Source organism: Sardina pilchardus, chromosome 13 (assembly GCF_963854185.1).
Source record: "Sardina pilchardus chromosome 13, fSarPil1.1, whole genome shotgun sequence".
Lineage (NCBI taxonomy): Eukaryota > Metazoa > Chordata > Actinopteri > Clupeiformes > Clupeidae > Sardina > Sardina pilchardus.
Window position 1 is genome coordinate 20,990,764 of NC_085006.1, and position 18,968 is coordinate 21,009,731.

General features: G+C 39.9%; 1 long non-coding RNA gene across 1 annotated transcript; it reads left to right on the forward strand.

Annotated features, from left to right (window-relative positions):
- Positions 1-2,836: 2,836 nt before the first annotated feature.
- LOC134100175 (uncharacterized) lies at positions 2,837-10,348 on the forward strand. The gene is made up of 3 exons (XR_009941222.1): positions 2,837-3,020; positions 3,610-3,714; positions 10,201-10,348. It is a non-coding gene; the product is annotated as an uncharacterized LOC134100175 (long non-coding RNA).
- Positions 10,349-18,968: the final 8,620 nt, after the last annotated feature.

An 18,968-nucleotide genomic window follows, 5' to 3' on the forward strand; every position in this document is an offset into this window, starting at 1 on the left:
TCCACCCAGTTGTAAGGCTGTGTGTCTAATTTTCTGATGTTATAACAAACCATTCTAAGATTGCTGAGTGTTTTTGGAGATATAGAGTCTTTATTGTCCTATAAAGGATATTCTTCTTCACACGTCATTTCATCCATAAAAGATGGATGTTTCTCCAAAATATTGCTGCATGATTCATTACACCACACCAAAGACAATATATTCTCCTCTCCATTCACTATGGTGTGAAACCAAACATGAATGTTCTTATGTTGTTCTTAAGCACAACGTAAGCTTAGTTGAAAGCAATAAACATTTTGTTCTCGATTGCGAACATTGTCAAATATTCATGGGAAGGTATATTTACTGTTGGTCACCTATTATGCAAGTATTTTCTTAAGCATATTAGCACATTGTGGCTGCTTTAAATGGTAGTGTTTTATGTTTTACTCACCTGCATAAAGAGTCTAAGTTGAGTTTAAACCAGGTCAAAAAATGACCATGAAATAATGATAGGCCTACGTACAATGTTCTTCTTTCAGACACATTTGAATTTGTATAGTGATGTTTGGAATGAGTTAATGAGAAGTTATGTAAACTGTACAAGATATATGGTTGCTTTTACAACGTAGATAAATAAATACCTTTTTTAATGTTCATGGCTTCTTTGTGTAAGCACAGGCAATAACCATAGTATATTGGTTATAATTAAACAAAGTCAATGGTAGGTTGTTTCCATATGGTACTAATATATTAGTCAAATTTAACCAATGAGATTACTCAATATATTATACTCAATGTATAGGTTGATTTGAAGTACAGTAGACTATCCATGCTCAGTAGTCATCAAATGTGAATAAACTGGAGACATTTTGGATGGAAGAATAGTTCAAAATACCTGGAACCAGAATTCAGGGACTTACAGTATCTGTAGCTATCTGTAGCACAAAAACAATGTATCTACAAACTAAATGGAATGGATAAGAAGAGTGTGTGCAATATAGCTTGGTGTCTGTCTTGTTTTGTGTATTGATTGGTTTGTGTCTACCTGTCTATTGAATGGTGCTGGCCGCCAGGTATATGTTCCCCCTTCAAATGTATAGTATGTGTTTTATTTATTTAAAAGAAATGCTTGTAAATCATACCATTTTCCTCATGAAGACTGTTTATGTAAACCTAAAGGACTTTTAAGAATGACAAGGAAGATTGTTGTTAAGATGAAAATGGTTTGTAATCTATGGTGGTAACATTCATTCATCTTTGAAAATGCCTTATTTTTCAATATAGGATTATAGGCACAATATGCACTTTAATCTACCAAATTTCAAGTCTGATAAAATGATTCTTAAAGGGGTCTAAGTAAAGATCCTTCACACTAAAAATCCTTGCCATTTGTTTTGACAAATAAGGTTTGTAAGTAATTATCTCAAATAATCAGAAAGACGTGGTGAACTAAGGTGGACAAAACACTTACATTATATTTTTTGTAATTTCTTGTTGCAAACTTGTAGAATTCAGTTGACTACTTCAACATTTGATTTATTACTTTATCAGTGCAAAAATCTGCTGCAGACACATGAAATTGGCGCATGCGCATTTTGTTTATCAATGGGATTTCACGTGCGCTTGATTCGGCCAGGGATTTGGCAGACTTCACACAGACAAACAACATTTGAAACTATCTTTCGAAAACGAACGACTACATACTTAAACGTAAGTAAAACATTTAATCAAACTATACAGTATTCATTGTTTTAAATGACAGTCTTGAACATTCCGTGTCGTGTTGATTAATTATGATTAAGAAATAGCAGCTAATCATTTGACTAGCCAAATTCTGTTAATAACTAGCCATAGTTAGCTATGTCTAGTTGTTAGCCATAACTCAACTCTTTATACAACTCAACTAATGGTAATACTAGCTTGATATGTTGTGGTAAGATTTAATCTTTTGTCACTGACTGTTTCCCTAATGAACATGTTGTTCCTAAAACATTCACTTATGCAACAACGGAGGCGTTTCTGTAGCTTTGTATGCTAGCTAGCATCTGGTAACGTAAGGTAACTGTGTTGAACGTTATTAGACATCAATAGAGCCATATATGGTCGTGCTAGTCAGTGACAACTGCCACTATGTGGTTGACGGGATCAAGCACGGAGTGTGCAGGACTGGACCGCACGCAGGTTACATGTTGTTTGAGGGATAACTTTGTTGATGATTACCTTTTGAAGCATTTGGAATACTTTTATCTGGGACAGTGTTCAGCTCTGCAGTCGAACTTGCTATTTGAACAGAGGAACGACCGATGATGGGCTACATTTGTGGCAATAGCCGAATGCAACATTGATATACTTTCAGTTGTTTATACTTTTACTCGATTACAGAAATATAAGTTGTCCTCTTGTCTCAGTCCTAGAGTGATGCAGTCCACCTTTCTCTTTGCCATCAAGATGCTGTGGAGGTTGATTCCCATATCAGAGAAATTAGTCAAATATGGCCTGCTCTGTTTCTCAATGATGAGGCAAGTATTAATGTATTTCTCTGCATGTCTGTGTATATCTATTTGTCTATCTATTTATTTTTTGCACATTGTTTATAAGCTTAAAGGAAATATCTGGTCATGGTCAAGTGCATAGGCAATAGAACAGGAACATTTGATCAGGTTATCTGCAAATGTTACAAAATTCATATACTTTCAATGTTTTCAGTAAGCAAATCAAACCAGCACAATTTAAATAGCTCAACAAGTGTTTTCTCTCAATTTGACACAAGTTGACACCAAAAAAGAACTAGTGCAGTCTCACACTTATTCAACACCTTCATAACAAGTGTCTTTCATATTTGGAAGAGCACATATGTGTTTTAACCTGTTGCAAATGCATCTTAGCTCATTCCTAATGGGCAATGGCCTCCAATCCTCTCTTAGGACTCCCTAAGTATTTTAATGAATCCATCTTCCCCTACACATGCTGCATGTTTTCCAGAGGAAGCAAAGATGCCATATTGCATCACCGAGCCATCATCATTCAACACAAGTCAGGTATTTGGCAGTCAGTGTATACCCAATTTTTCCCCTCTAGACTTACTGCCGTTTCATCGGCATAAACAGAACAGAACCCACAACTGTATGCTGTAATTGAGTCTCATGAAGTATATAAGTATATATCCTTTTTTGATCCCGTGAGGGAAATTCATTCTCTGCATTTAACCCAATTTAACCGAATTAGTGAACACACATAGCACAGCGAGGTGGGTTAGGTGCCTTGCTCAAGGGCACTTCAGCCGTGGACTGGTCGGGGATGGAACCGCAGCCCTCCGGTCACAAGCTCGAAGCCCTAACCAGTAGGCCACGGCTGTCCACAAGCATAGGCTGTAAACTGCATCATGTATGAATTAAGAGTAAAAATTACAATGGCTTTGTAATACTTTAGCAGTTGGTCTGCTATTTAGTATATGTTGTACCAAGTGTTCTTGTTCTTTTTCCTGCTGATAGTACAGTGACCATCTCAACCTAAACCAACAAATTTCCCGTGGGAAATTTCCTGTAACTGATGCAGTCTATAGCTAAATTAAACAACAATTGGGAATTGTGTCAAATATTGTCATTCTTTCTGTATCTCCATCTACAGTATGTGCAGGTGGCAGATATCACAGCACATAGGAGAAGGATAGCCCTGGAAGGACTGCCGCTTTTCTTCAGGGAAGAGTCTACATGCCTTTTCAGGAAATGCCTGGTAAATGCTAGTTTTGTTTCATTGTGGCCTACCAGGCCTATGTCAAAAGCAGCCTTGGGTAAAGCTGGGAAAGATTAAACACACGGTTTCCACACCGTGGTAATCAACCGTGATAATTATGATATTTGAAATGAAAGCAGTAATTGTTATCGTCAACATTTTTAATCATTGTTTACCGTTACACTGGTAATCGTTACTTGGGGGTTTAAAGTTCTGATTTCTTTACTTGTGTAGATTTTTTTAAGTTAATACATTTCATGTCAGTAGTCCAGTCAGACATAACTGTTGAAAAAAATGTGACATGTACAATACTTATTTTCACTGCTGGGATAATGTATAGAACGCTGGTCATTATCGGGAAAATAAGGACCGACAGGGCGAACCGGACCCTGACGCTCACCTGTCTTGACTCACATATGAACTTCAGTCACATCCCATCCTTAATCCATAGGGTTTATTATGATGTCAGTCCACTCTTTGCAGCTATAACAGCTTCAACTCTTAGACTTTCCACAAAGTTTAGGTGTGTGTTTCTGGGATTTTTTGACAATTCTTTCAGTGGCACATTTGTGAGGTCACACACTGATGTTGGACGAGGCGACTGGCTCTCAGTATCCACATTAATTCATCCCAAAAGTGTTCTATCGGGTTGAGGTCAGGACTCTGTGCAGGACAGTCAAGTTCATCCCCACCAAACTCTGTCATTCATGCCTTTATCTATCTATCTATCTTTATGGACCTTGCTTTGTGCACTGATGCACAGTCATGTTGGAACAGGAAGGGGCCGTCCCTGAGCTGGGCTTGGTCCCTTAGTTCCAGTGAAAGGAACTCTGAATGCTTCAGCATTAACCAAGAGATTTTGGACAATTCCATGCTCCTAACTTTGTGGGAAATTTGGGGATGGCCACTACTTGTTCCAACATGCCCGTGCACCAGTGCAAGGTCCATAAATACATGGATGACAGAGTTTGGTGTGGATGAACTTGACTGGCCTGCATAAAGTTCTGACCTCAACCCAATAGAACACCTTTGGGATGAATTAGGATGAATACTGAGAGCCAGTCACCTCATCCAACATCAATGTGTGACCTCTCTTGGTACGTTTGCAACTTCCCTTGATTATTACTCCAGATGAGAGTGTAGTTCCATGTCAAATCAGCCTAGAAAAATGCCAGGTTTCATTTTCAGTTGGTCTTATTGCACTCTAACTTGAGAAGAGACACGTTTTAAATGGGAAAATTACCGGAAATCTTAGTTACTTTTAAGCATGATGCTAGCAGGCGAGAAGCTAATGGTCTAATCCGATTCAATGATCTATGCCAGGCTGAAGCTAAAAGTTGTATCGCCAGACTCACAGAATGGCTGGATGAACGGGAAAAAGGGAAATATCGATCGTTTTGCTCAAGGGGAGGTGGAAAATATTTCCAAAAATGGCGGAATATTCCTTTAAGGATGGGATGTGACCGAAGTTCATATGTGAGTCAAGACAGGTGAGCGAATGCTTTTGCCAATATAGTGTATTTCTTGTATACCTTATACACCTTGTCATTCGGTGGTATTATTTTTATTATTATTATTTAATGTTCTAAATTCTTGAGTAAATGAGAGATCTGGGGCCTCATGTACAAAGACTTGCATGGAATTCTTACTACAACATTGCGTACGCGAAAATCTGGAAAGAAGCGTACGCACAAAAAAATTCAGATGTATGAAACCATGCGTACGCAGCAATCCACGCAGCTTTCCTTTGTACATCCCAAATAACGTGAAATTAAGCGCACATGCATGAGCATTATACTCCACCCCCTCTCCTCCCTCAATCACACTCATTTTAATATGCTAACTAGAAGGCCACTCGAAAACTCAGACCTCCGCGAAGGCAAAACGCCTTATCCCACAATATTAATAAGAGAAAAAAATCATTTGTGGATCCATCCGTTCTTGAACCTGCTACAAAATGTAATATAATCAAATCGAAAAAGTATTAAACGTTTATTACCAGCGATTGCGAGGTAGAAGTGCTCTTATCAGACAACATGGTAAAGACAGTAGCCTACGTCTTTATCATCTGTAATTAATAACAAAAAAAAAACAGTAGAGGCAGAGCGTGGCAGTGGCTACAAGGGTCAGAGACCGTGGCAGATTCATTGGTCAGTCTGCAAGTGACAAGGTTCACATAACGCGGTTTGTTGGGCATTTCAAGCATTACAAAATAACCGCAATAATTAAAAGGTAATTAAATCACACGTGTCCGAGTAAGAACACGCATCGCGCACCCATAGTAAGTTTATCCACGCTTTGCCACGACGATTTCTGGATCATATTCCTATATTTTGCACAAGTGTTACAACAATAATGTGAATGCTTACTCGAGGAAAGTCAAAGTAGCCTATGCAGTCAGTCAGGGAAATTGCTTCAATTCGCACTAAGCTATTCACGCGGATCATCTTGTCCCATTTGTTTTTTGTTTTACTGAAAACTGTCGGAAATATGTTAAAACACCCGGAAAATGTTTTAGACATGGACATATGCGTGAAGCCGACCACATTCATCACAGATTTCGAGGAAGGAAAGCTCTTCGAAATCTGAAATGTTTGATAAGCAAGTGAATAATCATGTATGGAACTAAATATAGGCATTATCTCTATACGTTTCACATTAGGCTACCTAATTCTTGATATCCTCTGATAAGACTACAGTTTTAATTGCAGATATAGGCTGTTGCATAGTTTGGTACTATTAACGCATGTTGCATGGCCAATTATCTAGAAACATATGCCTATTTCGAAGTGCTATTTTTAATATGCTGTGTAAATAAAGGCCTTGATTCGTGATCAACTAATGTTGTTGCGCTGCATTGCCTCTATGTGTCGCCAACTGACGATACACACTGGAAATGTGCTTACGCCAGGCATGAAGCTTGCGTGGAGGACCGCACATTCTCACATTCAAGTCAGTCTTTGTACATCCGGACGTGAGCGTGAGACTTAGAGTACGCAGCATTTTTGTGCGTACGCAAGCTTTGTACATGAGGCCCCAGGTGTGTTAAAACGTGATTATACGTTGTTTTGCCTCAGCCCTCTTTTTAAATGTTGGAAATGTCATTATACTGTCAACGAAGAGTGGGACTACTTTGAGCTAGCCTGGCACGCCGTCCCAGTGACGTAACACCTTCGGCTTTTGCTGTCGCTGGTCTGGTCAACTGCAGAAGGATTTCTGAGTTCCCGAAATCTGCGGAACTGTCCCCTTTGGTCGAGAACCAATCAACTTTGAGCAGTGGCTCTGGGTAGAGGCGTGTTCAAGGCAGAGGAAAGAGTGTTGTTGTTGGTTTAAACTCGGCAAACCGCTTTCTGACATCGACCAGTAGCAAATCGAGGCACTTAAAGGAGGCGGGTCAACCAGCGCTTGGAGAAACCGTGTTAGCACAGGCCCTTGGTCAGACTAAAGTCTCGCAGAGCCTTTGAAAGTCGATGGTAATCAGGCTAACTTTGAGCCTTTCTGTGGTTTAAAACAGCGATTTGGCTATTTAGCTACAACTAGGAGGCGGTCTTCTCCGGCCTGCCTGAACGTCTGCTTGAAATTCTGCTCCCCGGCAAACTGCATTCCAAATTATTATGCATATGCAGTCTTTGTTCATTTTCCAGAATAGTCTATAGCTACACCGGCATTCTCTTTTAACATAGACAGCCAAATTTGCCTTTAGATATATTTCATAATTTTATGAAAATGGCTTGGAATACTGCTCTGACATTCTGCAGGACAGGAGTACATGATTTAAAAATAAATAAATGAATACAACTTGAAACCATCAAGAAATTCTGTAGTTGTCCAGTTGACAGTGGAATGATGTTCCTCCAACGTGCAGATAACGACCCCAGTGGTGCTTACTATAAAAGTAGTATAAGAATGTAGAAACCATGTAATGCCAATGTAATGTCATCAAGTGTTATTACATGTTCATGATGATGTGTCATGTTAGTGACAGGTTCATGTCACTCTGTCGAAAACCTCAAGTAAAGCGTTGACCTGCGTGAAGCTGGCCCCCCATGTTATTAAAAAATGATTAAAAACACTGTTATTCGTTTGTGCTACGTTTGTGCCGGTTTGTGCCGTAAAAATTATCGTTTGTGCCGTTAAGGGTTTTTAAGTAATTCAACTTTACATTTTCTGGCCAGTGACGTCACTCAGCCCCCCATACATGTCCAAATTTCCCCAAAATGGTCTCAATCGTTTGTGCTACGTTTGTGCTGGTTTGTGCCGTTAAAAGTAACATTTGTGTTGCTATGTTTTTTAAGCTATTCCACTTAATTTGTTACACGCGTGACGTCACCCAGCCCCCCATCAATGTCCAAATCTTCCAAAAATGGTCTCAATCGTTTGTGCTACATGTGTGCTGATTTGTGCCGTTAAAAGAAACATTTGTGCTACTATGTTTTCCACGTTATTATGGTTTATTTATTACTCGCGTGACGTCACCAGCCCCCCATCAATGTCCAAAACTCCCAAAAATGGTCTCAATCGTTTGTGCTGCGTTTGTGCTGATTTGTGCCGTAAAAAAATAACATTTGTTCAGCTATGCTTTTTAAGTAATCACGCTTTGTTACAGGCGTGACGTCATTCAGTCCCATTCAGCGTCCAAATCTCCTCAAAATAGTTGCGCTCGTTTGTGCTACGTGCGTGCGGATCTATTTCTTTAAATGTTTGTGTTGCCTACTATGTAGAGGTTAGCCAGGGGGCTTGTCCAGCAGTTTTAGCTTATGTTAGACATCACCCAGCCCCATCAATGTCCTTATCGATTTACGGTGCTACCCTCTTTACTTGGCTGTTTCTGCTGCCCAGAATGTTATACACCAGTTGGTGCGTAACGTCAGAATTGCTATCGCTACTGTGGATTACTGCTACCTGAACTCTGTGAGCTAACTGTGGCTACTTGTGGACTCTATCGCTACTGTGGATTACTGCTACCTGAACTCTGTGAGCTAACTGTGGCTACTTGTGGACTCTATCGCTACTGTGGATTACCTGAACTCTGTGGGCTAGCTGTGGCAACTGGGACTCCCCGAACTAACAGGCCTGTGTGTGTGTGTGTGTGTGTGTGTGTGTGTGTGTGTGTGTGTGTGTGTGTGTGTGTGTGTGTGTGTGTGTGTGTGTGTGTGTGTGTGTGTGTGTGTGTGTGTGTGTGTGTGTGTGTGTGTGTGTGTGTGTGTGTGTGTGTGTGTGTGTGTGTGTGTGTGTGTGCGTGCGAGCATAGTTAGCCCCAAGCCGGGGTTAATGGCTAGTCCCTTCCCCTAGCATAACTCCGCCATAGAGAGGGCTGTTTTAGGTGGGTTGTGTGTGGATGAATGCAGGGTGGGTGCATTGGGAGGTTGGGTTGTGTGTGTCAACTTTAAATAAATTGTAAACGTGACTCCCTGTCTGTGTGTGATTTGACTCCTCCTCCGACCACGAAACAAATATTACAATATTCTCTAAAATAAGCAAAAGTTTTTGTTTGGCCTATGCATCAAAATGACAAAGCGTTGCGCACTGCCCGCACACAAGCAGCATTTAGGCAGCTACTTGAAGTCGTCTCCAAGGCCAACAGTTAATTCTGGTTACAGCAATTCTGACGTTACTCACCAGCAACTGGTGTATACAATTCTGGGCAGCAGAAACAGCCAAGTGAAGAGGGTAGCACCGTAAATCGATAAGGACATTGATGGGGCTGGGTGATGTCTAGCATAAGCTAACACTGCTGGACAAGCCCCCTGGCTAACCTCTACATAGTAGGCAACACAAACATTTAATGAAATAGATCAGCACGCACGTAGCACAAACAAGCGCAACTATTTTGAGGAGATTTGGACGCTGAATGGGACTGAATGACGTCACGCCTGTAACAAAGCGTGATTACTTAAAAAGCATAGCTGAACAAATGTTATTTTTTTACGGCACAAATCAGCACAAACGTAGCACAAACGATTGAGACCATTTTTGGGAGTTTTGGACATTGATGGGGGGCTGGTGACGTCACGCGAGTAATAAATAAACCATAATAACGTGGAAAACATAGTAGCACAAATGTTTCTTTTAACGGCACAAATCAGCACACATGTAGCACAAACGATTGAGACCATTTTTGGAAGATTTGGACATTGATGGGGGGCTGGGTGACGTCACGCGTGTAACAAATTAAGTGGAATAGCTTAAAAAACATAGCAACACAAATGTTACTTTTAACGGCACAAACCAGCACAAACGTAGCACAAACGATTGAGACCATTTTGGGGAAATTTGGACATGTATGGGGGGCTGAGTGACGTCACTGGCCAGAAAATGTAAAGTTGAATTACTTAAAAACCCTTAACGGCACAAACGATAATTTTTACGGCACAAACCGGCACAAACGTAGCACAAACGAATAACAGTGTTTTTAATCATTTTTGAATAACATGGGGGGCCAGCTTCACGCAGGTAAAGCGTTGCTATTTTTTAACACCCATTCAGATGCTGTGAGGAGAGTTGGATTTGTTGGTGAGATGCCACAGGCATCTAATGTTGAAAAAGAAATTAAGTCATGGCTACGAAACGCGAGAGACCAGGGTGGCGGACGACGGCAGAGGTTACTACAGCAAAACAGAAACCCTGATGCTAACGTGAGCTAAGGGGGGGGGGGGGGGGGGGGGGGGCAAATGTAACAAATGTATTGCGGAGGTGTACTGTATTTGTTATTTGTTATTGCTGGGGGGAACACATGTTATACCTTTGTTATTTATTTATTTATTTATTTCATATACAGTGCCCTCCATAAGTATTTGAACACATGCTAAAGTTGAGTATAAAGAGGAATATAAAATCATCTTTTGGAAATTGATCTTAATGTCTTACTGTAAATACAAAAATGAGGAAATATCCAACATTTAAGGACACCAATTTTCTATGTGAATGAATAATGTATCGTAAATAGATAAATGTTTTCCTTAAAATACAGGCGTCATAAGTATTTGAACCCCTATGTGTTAAATTCCCATAGAGGCAGGCAGGTTTTTATTATTTCATGGATCCAGGATACTATGCACCCTAAAAAAGTTCCCTTGGCCTTTGCAATTAAAATAACCCCACATCCTTACATACCCTTCACCATCCCTAGAGATTGGCATGGTGTTTTTTCAGTTAGTCTATTAGCTGGTTTCATGCTCATTGAGCTCAATGCAAATCAAACCAGGTAGTAGGCTAATTGGAAAAAAAAAAAAAAAAGCACCATACCAATCTTTAGGTTAAGTGAAGGGTATGTGATGATGTGGGGCTGTCTGCCTCATGAGAATTTAACACATGGTTGATTCCGTGTCAAATCAGGACACTTTCGGATCTCATTGTCACAGATTGCATTTTGCATTTTGTCCATGCTCAGGGTGGGAAATGAAAAAGAAACATTTGCATAAGACAAGTCAAATTGGTGTTTTTAAAAAGAAGAGGTAATGCAGATTAAAGAAAAAAATATTTAAAAAATCGTTGTATATTCCCACCAAGTGTTAGGGTGCTCTGAATATGAGATCCAACATTATTTTTCAAACTTGTGAGGTCTGCTGTTCAGTCCCTGATGGAATTTCTTTCTTCTTTTTCTGAAAGTGTTTCTACTGATCTCAAAAAGGGGGAAAAAATCAACAGCCTATGTTGAGTAAAAATATGTCTTCTGTAAGTCTAAACAGAGCCCAGCCAAGAACTCCAATAAAATGTTGATCAACTTTGAGGGACTGCTATGACCATCCAGGATGATCCAGACCACTCGTGGTGATTTTACTGCATGCCATTCCAATTTATGCACCAGCCTCCAAAATTTGAGCCTCCTACAAATTCTAGTTCTTGAGCAATGAGCTTATGAACTTTGACAAACAAAAGAGGCAGAGCAAAATTGACACCCCCCTCCCCCCGTAAAACTGTCTAACTTGGAAAGTATTGATCTTAGCACAAAAACATTTTACAGAGTGTCTCCTGGGTAACATAGGTACAAATGGTATTTTTTTTTCCAGATTTTTTTGAGACGCAAGTGCGTGCGCTCTGGCTGATTTGACGTGGAATGACCCTCTTGTGTTTTGACTTATTGAATCTCCTTTACTGTAAGTCACACACAAATGGTTCTTATGTTCTTTGAAAGCACTTTTCCAGCTCTATATTTTCCATAGATGACATACAAAACCCAAAATGAAAGGTAGCTGAGTTATCAGAGATTATAATATTAAGAAATGAATAGCAAAAAAATCCATATTTTATAATTCTTAATTTTTTCCCAAAAGCTAGCCTGGAATGTCATTGACATCTCCAGAAAGTTTGGTCTGTGATTTTTGAGGCATTGGGGAAAAAAAAGAAAAAGAAACCAACCACTGCAAAATACAATTCATTTTAATAGGACACCTTCAAATAAGTACTTTATTATAGTAGAGATCATGCACGCTTTTTCATGAATGATAATGAAACGGAGTGATTATTTGCACCCGGGTGTAAATAGTGGAATGGAGGCATTTTCTTATTTGCACCCAAACTTGAAATCCAACATAGCGCGACCATCTTGGCAGGAGATGGCCAACCTAAATCCTAAATCTAACAAGTTAGGATTATTAAAACAATATTTTAGATGGTAAAGTGGTGCTAAATTTCCATAAACCTTGTTCAGTGAACGGGTAAAGCCGTCCGTTTGTAAGCAAAAGCAAGAAATACGATCTTCTAGTTTATTTACCGTTACCTAGCAACCATAACACGTCATTCAAAGATTAGTAGTTTCACGTGTTACTCAAATGTAGAGTAGTGCAGCGGATAAGCGTCGGGTTACGGCTCCGGAGACCCATGTTCGATTCCCAACTGAAGCATTGTCTTTTTCTTGCATGCCAAAGTACGAATGACTTGTTTTTTCTTAGATGACGTTACCTCGCGGCAAATAAGAGTTTGTGCTTTTTGAACCTGTCAAAGATGGACTAATTTTATTTCAGTTATGAGTACAGTTAAGTAGAAGTAGGCTTCAGTAGTTGTGAGTAGAAAGGTTTCTTGGTGTTTTGAGCCCCCAACGTTGTCTTCAAGGCATCGCTGCCTGGAAGGCGCTGGGGTTAGGCATGGGTTAGGCATGGGTTAAGGTTAGGGTTAAGGTTAGGGTAAGGTTAGGAGTAGGATTAAGTGCCTTTAAGTCAACAGTGGCAGCGCTGCCTGGAAGACAACTCAGAAAACAACTCTTTGAACTATAGCTTGCCTTTGATCAAGCTACCACATGACCACTCATTAGCCTAATATTTGTAGAATCACCAAGTAAGTCTTTAGCTTGAACACTTTTTGAGATAATAACATCTGAACGTTGCTGCAGATTTAGATGAGGGCGCCAATGTGCCAAAAATCAGAAGGGGGGTACCATGTTCAAAAACGTTTTTCTCTGGAAGTATTAGGTATACCAATCTAATATTTTGGCTAAGTCAGTTTAAATGGTTACTCTTCAGGTGGTAAAATTTTGAAGGAAATCTGAGATGGTCAAGCAGAAGGATTTTGTTGAATTGAGGTGGAATGACCCTTGTGTTATTCTGACCCGCTGTTTCTTGTCTTTTAACCTCCTGCCTTGCCAAATACGTCATCAGTCACACACCCATAGACATACAGTATACGTAAGCCTATGCACACACCCCTAATCGCGGTGTCGACCAGTTCCTTTCACACTAAGCCCGCCTCGGCAATAAGACTACCCCTCGAGGCGGGTTCATTGCCGGGATGGGCTGACTCCCCTCCCTGTGTCGGTCCGTGTGAAAGGAACAGCCTTAACGTTAAACTTGGGTAATATTAGCATTATATTTGTCAGTGTGAAAGGAGCTTATGTCTAGCACTACAGAGTTAAAATTGAACTTTCTACTACATCCTCACGGACCATCTCCATCATACACCTTACCATACTGTCCGGATAAACTTGTCATGGATCAGGACATGCTTTTAGTAGTGGAACCTGTGACTGCAACATGGACTACAGTCATTGTCAACCAAGGACACAATTGCTGCATCACAGACACTGATGAAGAATAAAATGAGATTGTAGCTTTTGTTCCTCTTCCTGCAGAGTAACCTAAAGTGGAGGTGTATTATTTGTGACTCCAGTGTTGATTTTCATTATTATTGAGTGGCCAAGGAGTAGCCTGGCCCCGCCTGTCTACGTACAGTACTCCCGTTCTTTTTCCCTACAGTACTCCGTCTGGAATATTGTGATCCACCCTTGTTTAGTCCGGCAAGAGCACCTTTGTCCAACCAGCGAACAGAGGGCGTTCCTGAGAGTGATTACATTTAAGTTTCAAGGCTATCATTATCATTGTGTCCCCCTTGGTTAACATACGTCATTACTAAACGTTAGTGATTGAACTCCAATGATTTCAAACTTCAGACAAACGTCCACAAACCAGGAAATACACATTTGCCAATGGACCTACTGTAGGACAGACTCTCTGCGAAGTCAGAGAGTTATGGTTTCCAGGCTAGCCAAGGAGCCTATTTAGGTGCATTTTTTATTTTGTTTTACAGGTGAAGGACTTGTTTCATTCATTCTCACTAGCTGCGTTTCCATTACAAATATGCGCAAAAACTTTGTCGATATTGTCTTAATGTCGAATATCACAATTTTCGCAATTGCGGTGTTTCCATTACATTCGGCTAACTAAATTAAAATCTCGTGTATTCTCGCGTGCTGTAAGTCATTAGGAGACATGGTGGTTATCAACATTACCCAGATTTAGCCATAGGGATTTAGCCTACACTAATGCATTCAAATTGCCACCACGGCACGCTGATTATCAGTCATTAGGCTATAAGCCATCAGCGGAGGAGGCCTACGTTTTGGTGGGGCAGAAACATAAAATTAAAAATGACATATTTCACAGGAGTTTGTTGTAGTAGGCCTATGCTTAAATCATGTCACAGCCATGTCAGTGGAATATTTCGTAGATCAGCCCAGTTGATTAGTTTCTAAAACTAGAATCTAGATTTCTTTCAGCACCGTTCTCATCACGTTAAACCAGCAAAGCATAGCAACGTTGTTGCTATTGTAAAGGTTGAAAAAACAGTCCCAAACGCGCTACACAAACACGTCGGACGTTCTCCCTTTACATGCGTGAAGAACAATGGATCAGTAGCCATGTGGAGTTAAATGGTAATGTTATTAGGAAATTCACCACGATTAAATCTGACTCCATAGATATATTGTACCTCTAATACATTACCAAATAACTAATGATGTTAACTATGGCAGAGATTGGAATGGCACACTAAACTTGTAGAGATATGCAAACTGAGCGAGGAGAATTAACCATTTATTATGCTCTGAGCCTTAGGTAAAAGTAAAGTATCAGTAATTATCCTTGAACAAAGGAACAAAGGAGGAAATTAACTTAACCTCAAAACAAAACAATAAACTTGGACTTAAACCTTAACAAGTTACCAAGTTACAATGTTACATACACCAGATAAACAATATATCAAATAATGAAAATAACAAACCCCATAAAGAAATCAAAAGATAGATAGATAGAGAGAGAGAGAAGGTAGAGAGAGAGAGAGAGAGAGGCAGAGAGGTCAGTGTGACCTCTTGCCTAGACCAGAGCAGAGCAGGAAGAGAAGAAAGAGAGGGACCAGAGATCAGAGTGACCTCTTGCCCACAGCCGAGATAGAGAGAAGAGAAGAGAGCGAGGTGAGAAATTCTCAACCTTAAACTATCATGCAGGTCACCCCCCAACCCTGTGGGTGGGATGTGGGTGTGTCTACCACCTGAAGTTCTCCCGTGTAGTTCTTACTCTACAATTATGTATACATACATTAGTTTGCAATGAAAGCGTGATCAGGCTGTTGCCCACATTACAAGTATTAATTCAAGACCAAACATGGATGTATTATCATTTGTCATGAAACAGATACATTTCAGTTTCCAACATTAGTTCATCAGGCATGGAGAGGGGGAGAAGAGGTGTGTCCGAGGGCCTTTCACCAAATGGCCGGCCACACACACAATGGGAACAGTTCAAATGCAAATAGATCACCTGGACACAAAGGAGTCTAACTGTGAGGTCGTCTCCCCCGTTCTGAACTTTAGGGATGTTTCTCAGATGGAAAATTTACCAGCTTACACTATGGGTAAACAAAACTAGTTGAGCGGTTGCGTAGCCTATGCAGCGTTTTTGAGAAAGTGTTGTCGGCAAGTTCACAGCTGTGGATTCAACATTTTAGAATGACACGAGCCACTTTTAATGAAAAAAAAAAAATTGTTTTACATTATTCTCCCGGTGCCACTTCCTGTCGGCAGTCTTCTTCGTCGGTTTCGTTCCTCCTAACATCCGTTTGTTGGATCACGTGACTCGTCAGATGCGAAAAAAGTGTTTCCATTGCAGTTTTGCGAAATATACAAATTTCGATACGCTCGAAATACCACCTCACCCGAGCGCAAAAACTTTTTATCGAAACATGTGAGTTTTTTCGAAATGTGTGTGTTTCCATTAAGCACATTTCTTTTCGCAACTCTTAATTTGCGCAATTTAATGGGTAATGGAAACGCAGCTACTGACAACATTATGAATGAGTGCATGGTCTCTATTAAAGTACTTAATTGAAGGTGTCAAAAGTGTGAACTGAAGAGGAAAACATTAGTCCTATTAAAATGAATTCTATTTTGCAGTGGCTGGTTTCTTTATTTTGCTTATTCATTTTAAGCATACAATAATGTTTTATGGCTGAAAGAATCAATGCAAGTTCAGAATAACTGAAACTTGATTAACTGAATTAGTCACACCTGTGTTTGCAATACAGTTTCATGTTAAACTGGCCCATTAGTGACTTGAATATGTGATGCCACCTTATAGGTCACAATATCTGCAATGCCTCAAAAGCCACAGACCAAATTTTCTGGAGATGTCAATGACCTGACAGGCATTTACATTTTTAGAAAAAAAATGAAGAATTTTAAATATTTTTATTATATTTTTTGCTATTCAATTTGTAGTATTATAATCTCTGATGACTCAGCTACCTTTTATTTTGGGTATTGAATGCCATTTATGTAAAATGTGGAGCTGAAAAAGAGCTGCCAAAGAACGTAAGAAACATTTCTGTGTGACTTACAGTAAAGGAGATACAATAAATCAAAAGTGTAGTCCCCACCCCAATTAATTTAAACTTTCTTAGTCTGAATCTCTCTTAATATTGTTTCTCATATGACTAAATCGGCATGCCAAGTTTCGTTAAATTCCGTGATGATGAGATCCGAAAGTGTCCTGATTTGACACAGAATCACCCACATGGTGTTAACATAGGGGTTTCAATACTTATGACCCCTGTATTTTTTATAAAACATTTATTTATTTATTTATGATACGTTATTCATTCACAAAGAAAATTGATGTCCTTAAAGTTTTGGGTATTTCTCATTTTTTTTAATTTAAGGCATTAAAGGGATATTCCACAGTTTTTGGAAATACGCTCATTTTCCACCTCCCCTCGAGCAAAACAATCAATATTTACCTTGTTCCCGTTCATCCAGCCATTCTGTGAGTCTGGCGATACAACTTTTAGCTTCAGCCTAGCATAGATCATTGAATCGGATTAGACCATTAGCTTCTCGCCTGCTAGCTTCATGTTTAAAAGTGACTAAGATTTCTGGGAATTTCAAGTTAGTAAGACCAACTGAAAATGAAACCTGGCGTTTTTCTAGGCTGATTTGACATGGAACTACACTCTCATCTGGCGTAATAATCAAGGCAACTTGCAAACTACTGGCACTACTACTGCTTGTTGTCTATGGAGACTATTTTCAGATGCTGCGTACGATATCACTGCGCCTATGTACATTTGCAAGTTGCCTTGATTATTACGCCTGATGAGTGTGTAGTTCCATGTCAAATCAGCCTAGAAAAACGGCAGGTTTCATTTTCAGTTGGTCTTATTGCACTTTCTAACTTGAGAGGAGACACGTTTTAAATGGGAAAATTCCCAGAAATCGTAGTCACTTTTAAACCTGAAGCTAGCAGGCCAGGGCCGGTTCTTCCTACAGGCCAATTAGGCGACCGCCTAGGGCGCCAAATTGGTTGAGGGGCGCCCTTAAGCATCTTTCTTTCTTTTTTTAACAACATTGATTAACAAAATAAGAAACGCTGGAAACAGATAGTCATTATAGTCAGGGGGCCAATTCTGAAAAGGGCTTCCGTTAAGACTTTTGCGGACATGTTTTGGTACAAGCGGTCAACCTATTTTTTTAGTTAGAAGACACCCATAGGTAAGATATTATGGTGGTTGTCAAGCAAAATTATTATTTTTTTGACTTGTGCAAGCAATTTCAGGCCATTTTTTTGGTTTCCTGCTCAACATGACATGCCAACGATAAATGTTGAATATCTCCACAACCACAAGGACCATATAGATAAAAATGGTATGGAATGAAAGCTAACACTCGTGGGATGTCTGCTGAAGTGTCAGAATTAACATTTATTGTACAGTATAAGAGACAACAGACCTAGAACATGAAAAAAACAATCTCCGCCTAAAGAGAACCAGTTTTCAAAGTGAATATCAGATTGGAAACATAACATAGCATTCCAAAACCTCTATCAATCAGTACCCCTATCTATGGGAATGAGTCAAGCCAAGTTTAAAGCTTGTAGGGAGAGACAGTGCACTGCTGCACATGTTGTAATACTTTAATGTTATGGCGAAAATGTAGAACTGTAGATGGTGGTCTATGGTGCTATTTGACTTCATTAATGTACCAGGTTGTGACAAATTGTGTTTAATGGACATAATATCACTATAGTTATCAATTCTACCCAAACATAACTGCTCTCTCAGTTCTTTAGGATTAGAGGTTAGTAACTAGTTAGTAGTAATACCTTTGTAATAGTCGTATGGCAAAGGCATTTTTCCCCATCCAAGCAGTGGTGCTCGGGTATAGGCAGCCAACAGAAGAAGGCACATGAAGGATGGCATGCTTTCCCCCCAGCTTTTAACCACAGAGGTCAGGTGCTTGGAGCTTGGTGAGTACAGGTCAGGTGCTTGGAGTTGACGATATGTGGATGTGAGGAAAGTGGAAGTCAGTGCAGTACCAGGCAGTGTCGATGTCCCTGACCAGGACTCAGACTGAGCACATGGACATGGTCCCTGGGTACCTTCTGTTGGCTGCCTACCTGAGCACCACTGCTTGGCTGCACTGGAAAACCCGGGAAGTTAACTTAAGTGTATATAAGTCATTCAGCTGAGTTATTTCTATGTGTGTAGTTTGTGTT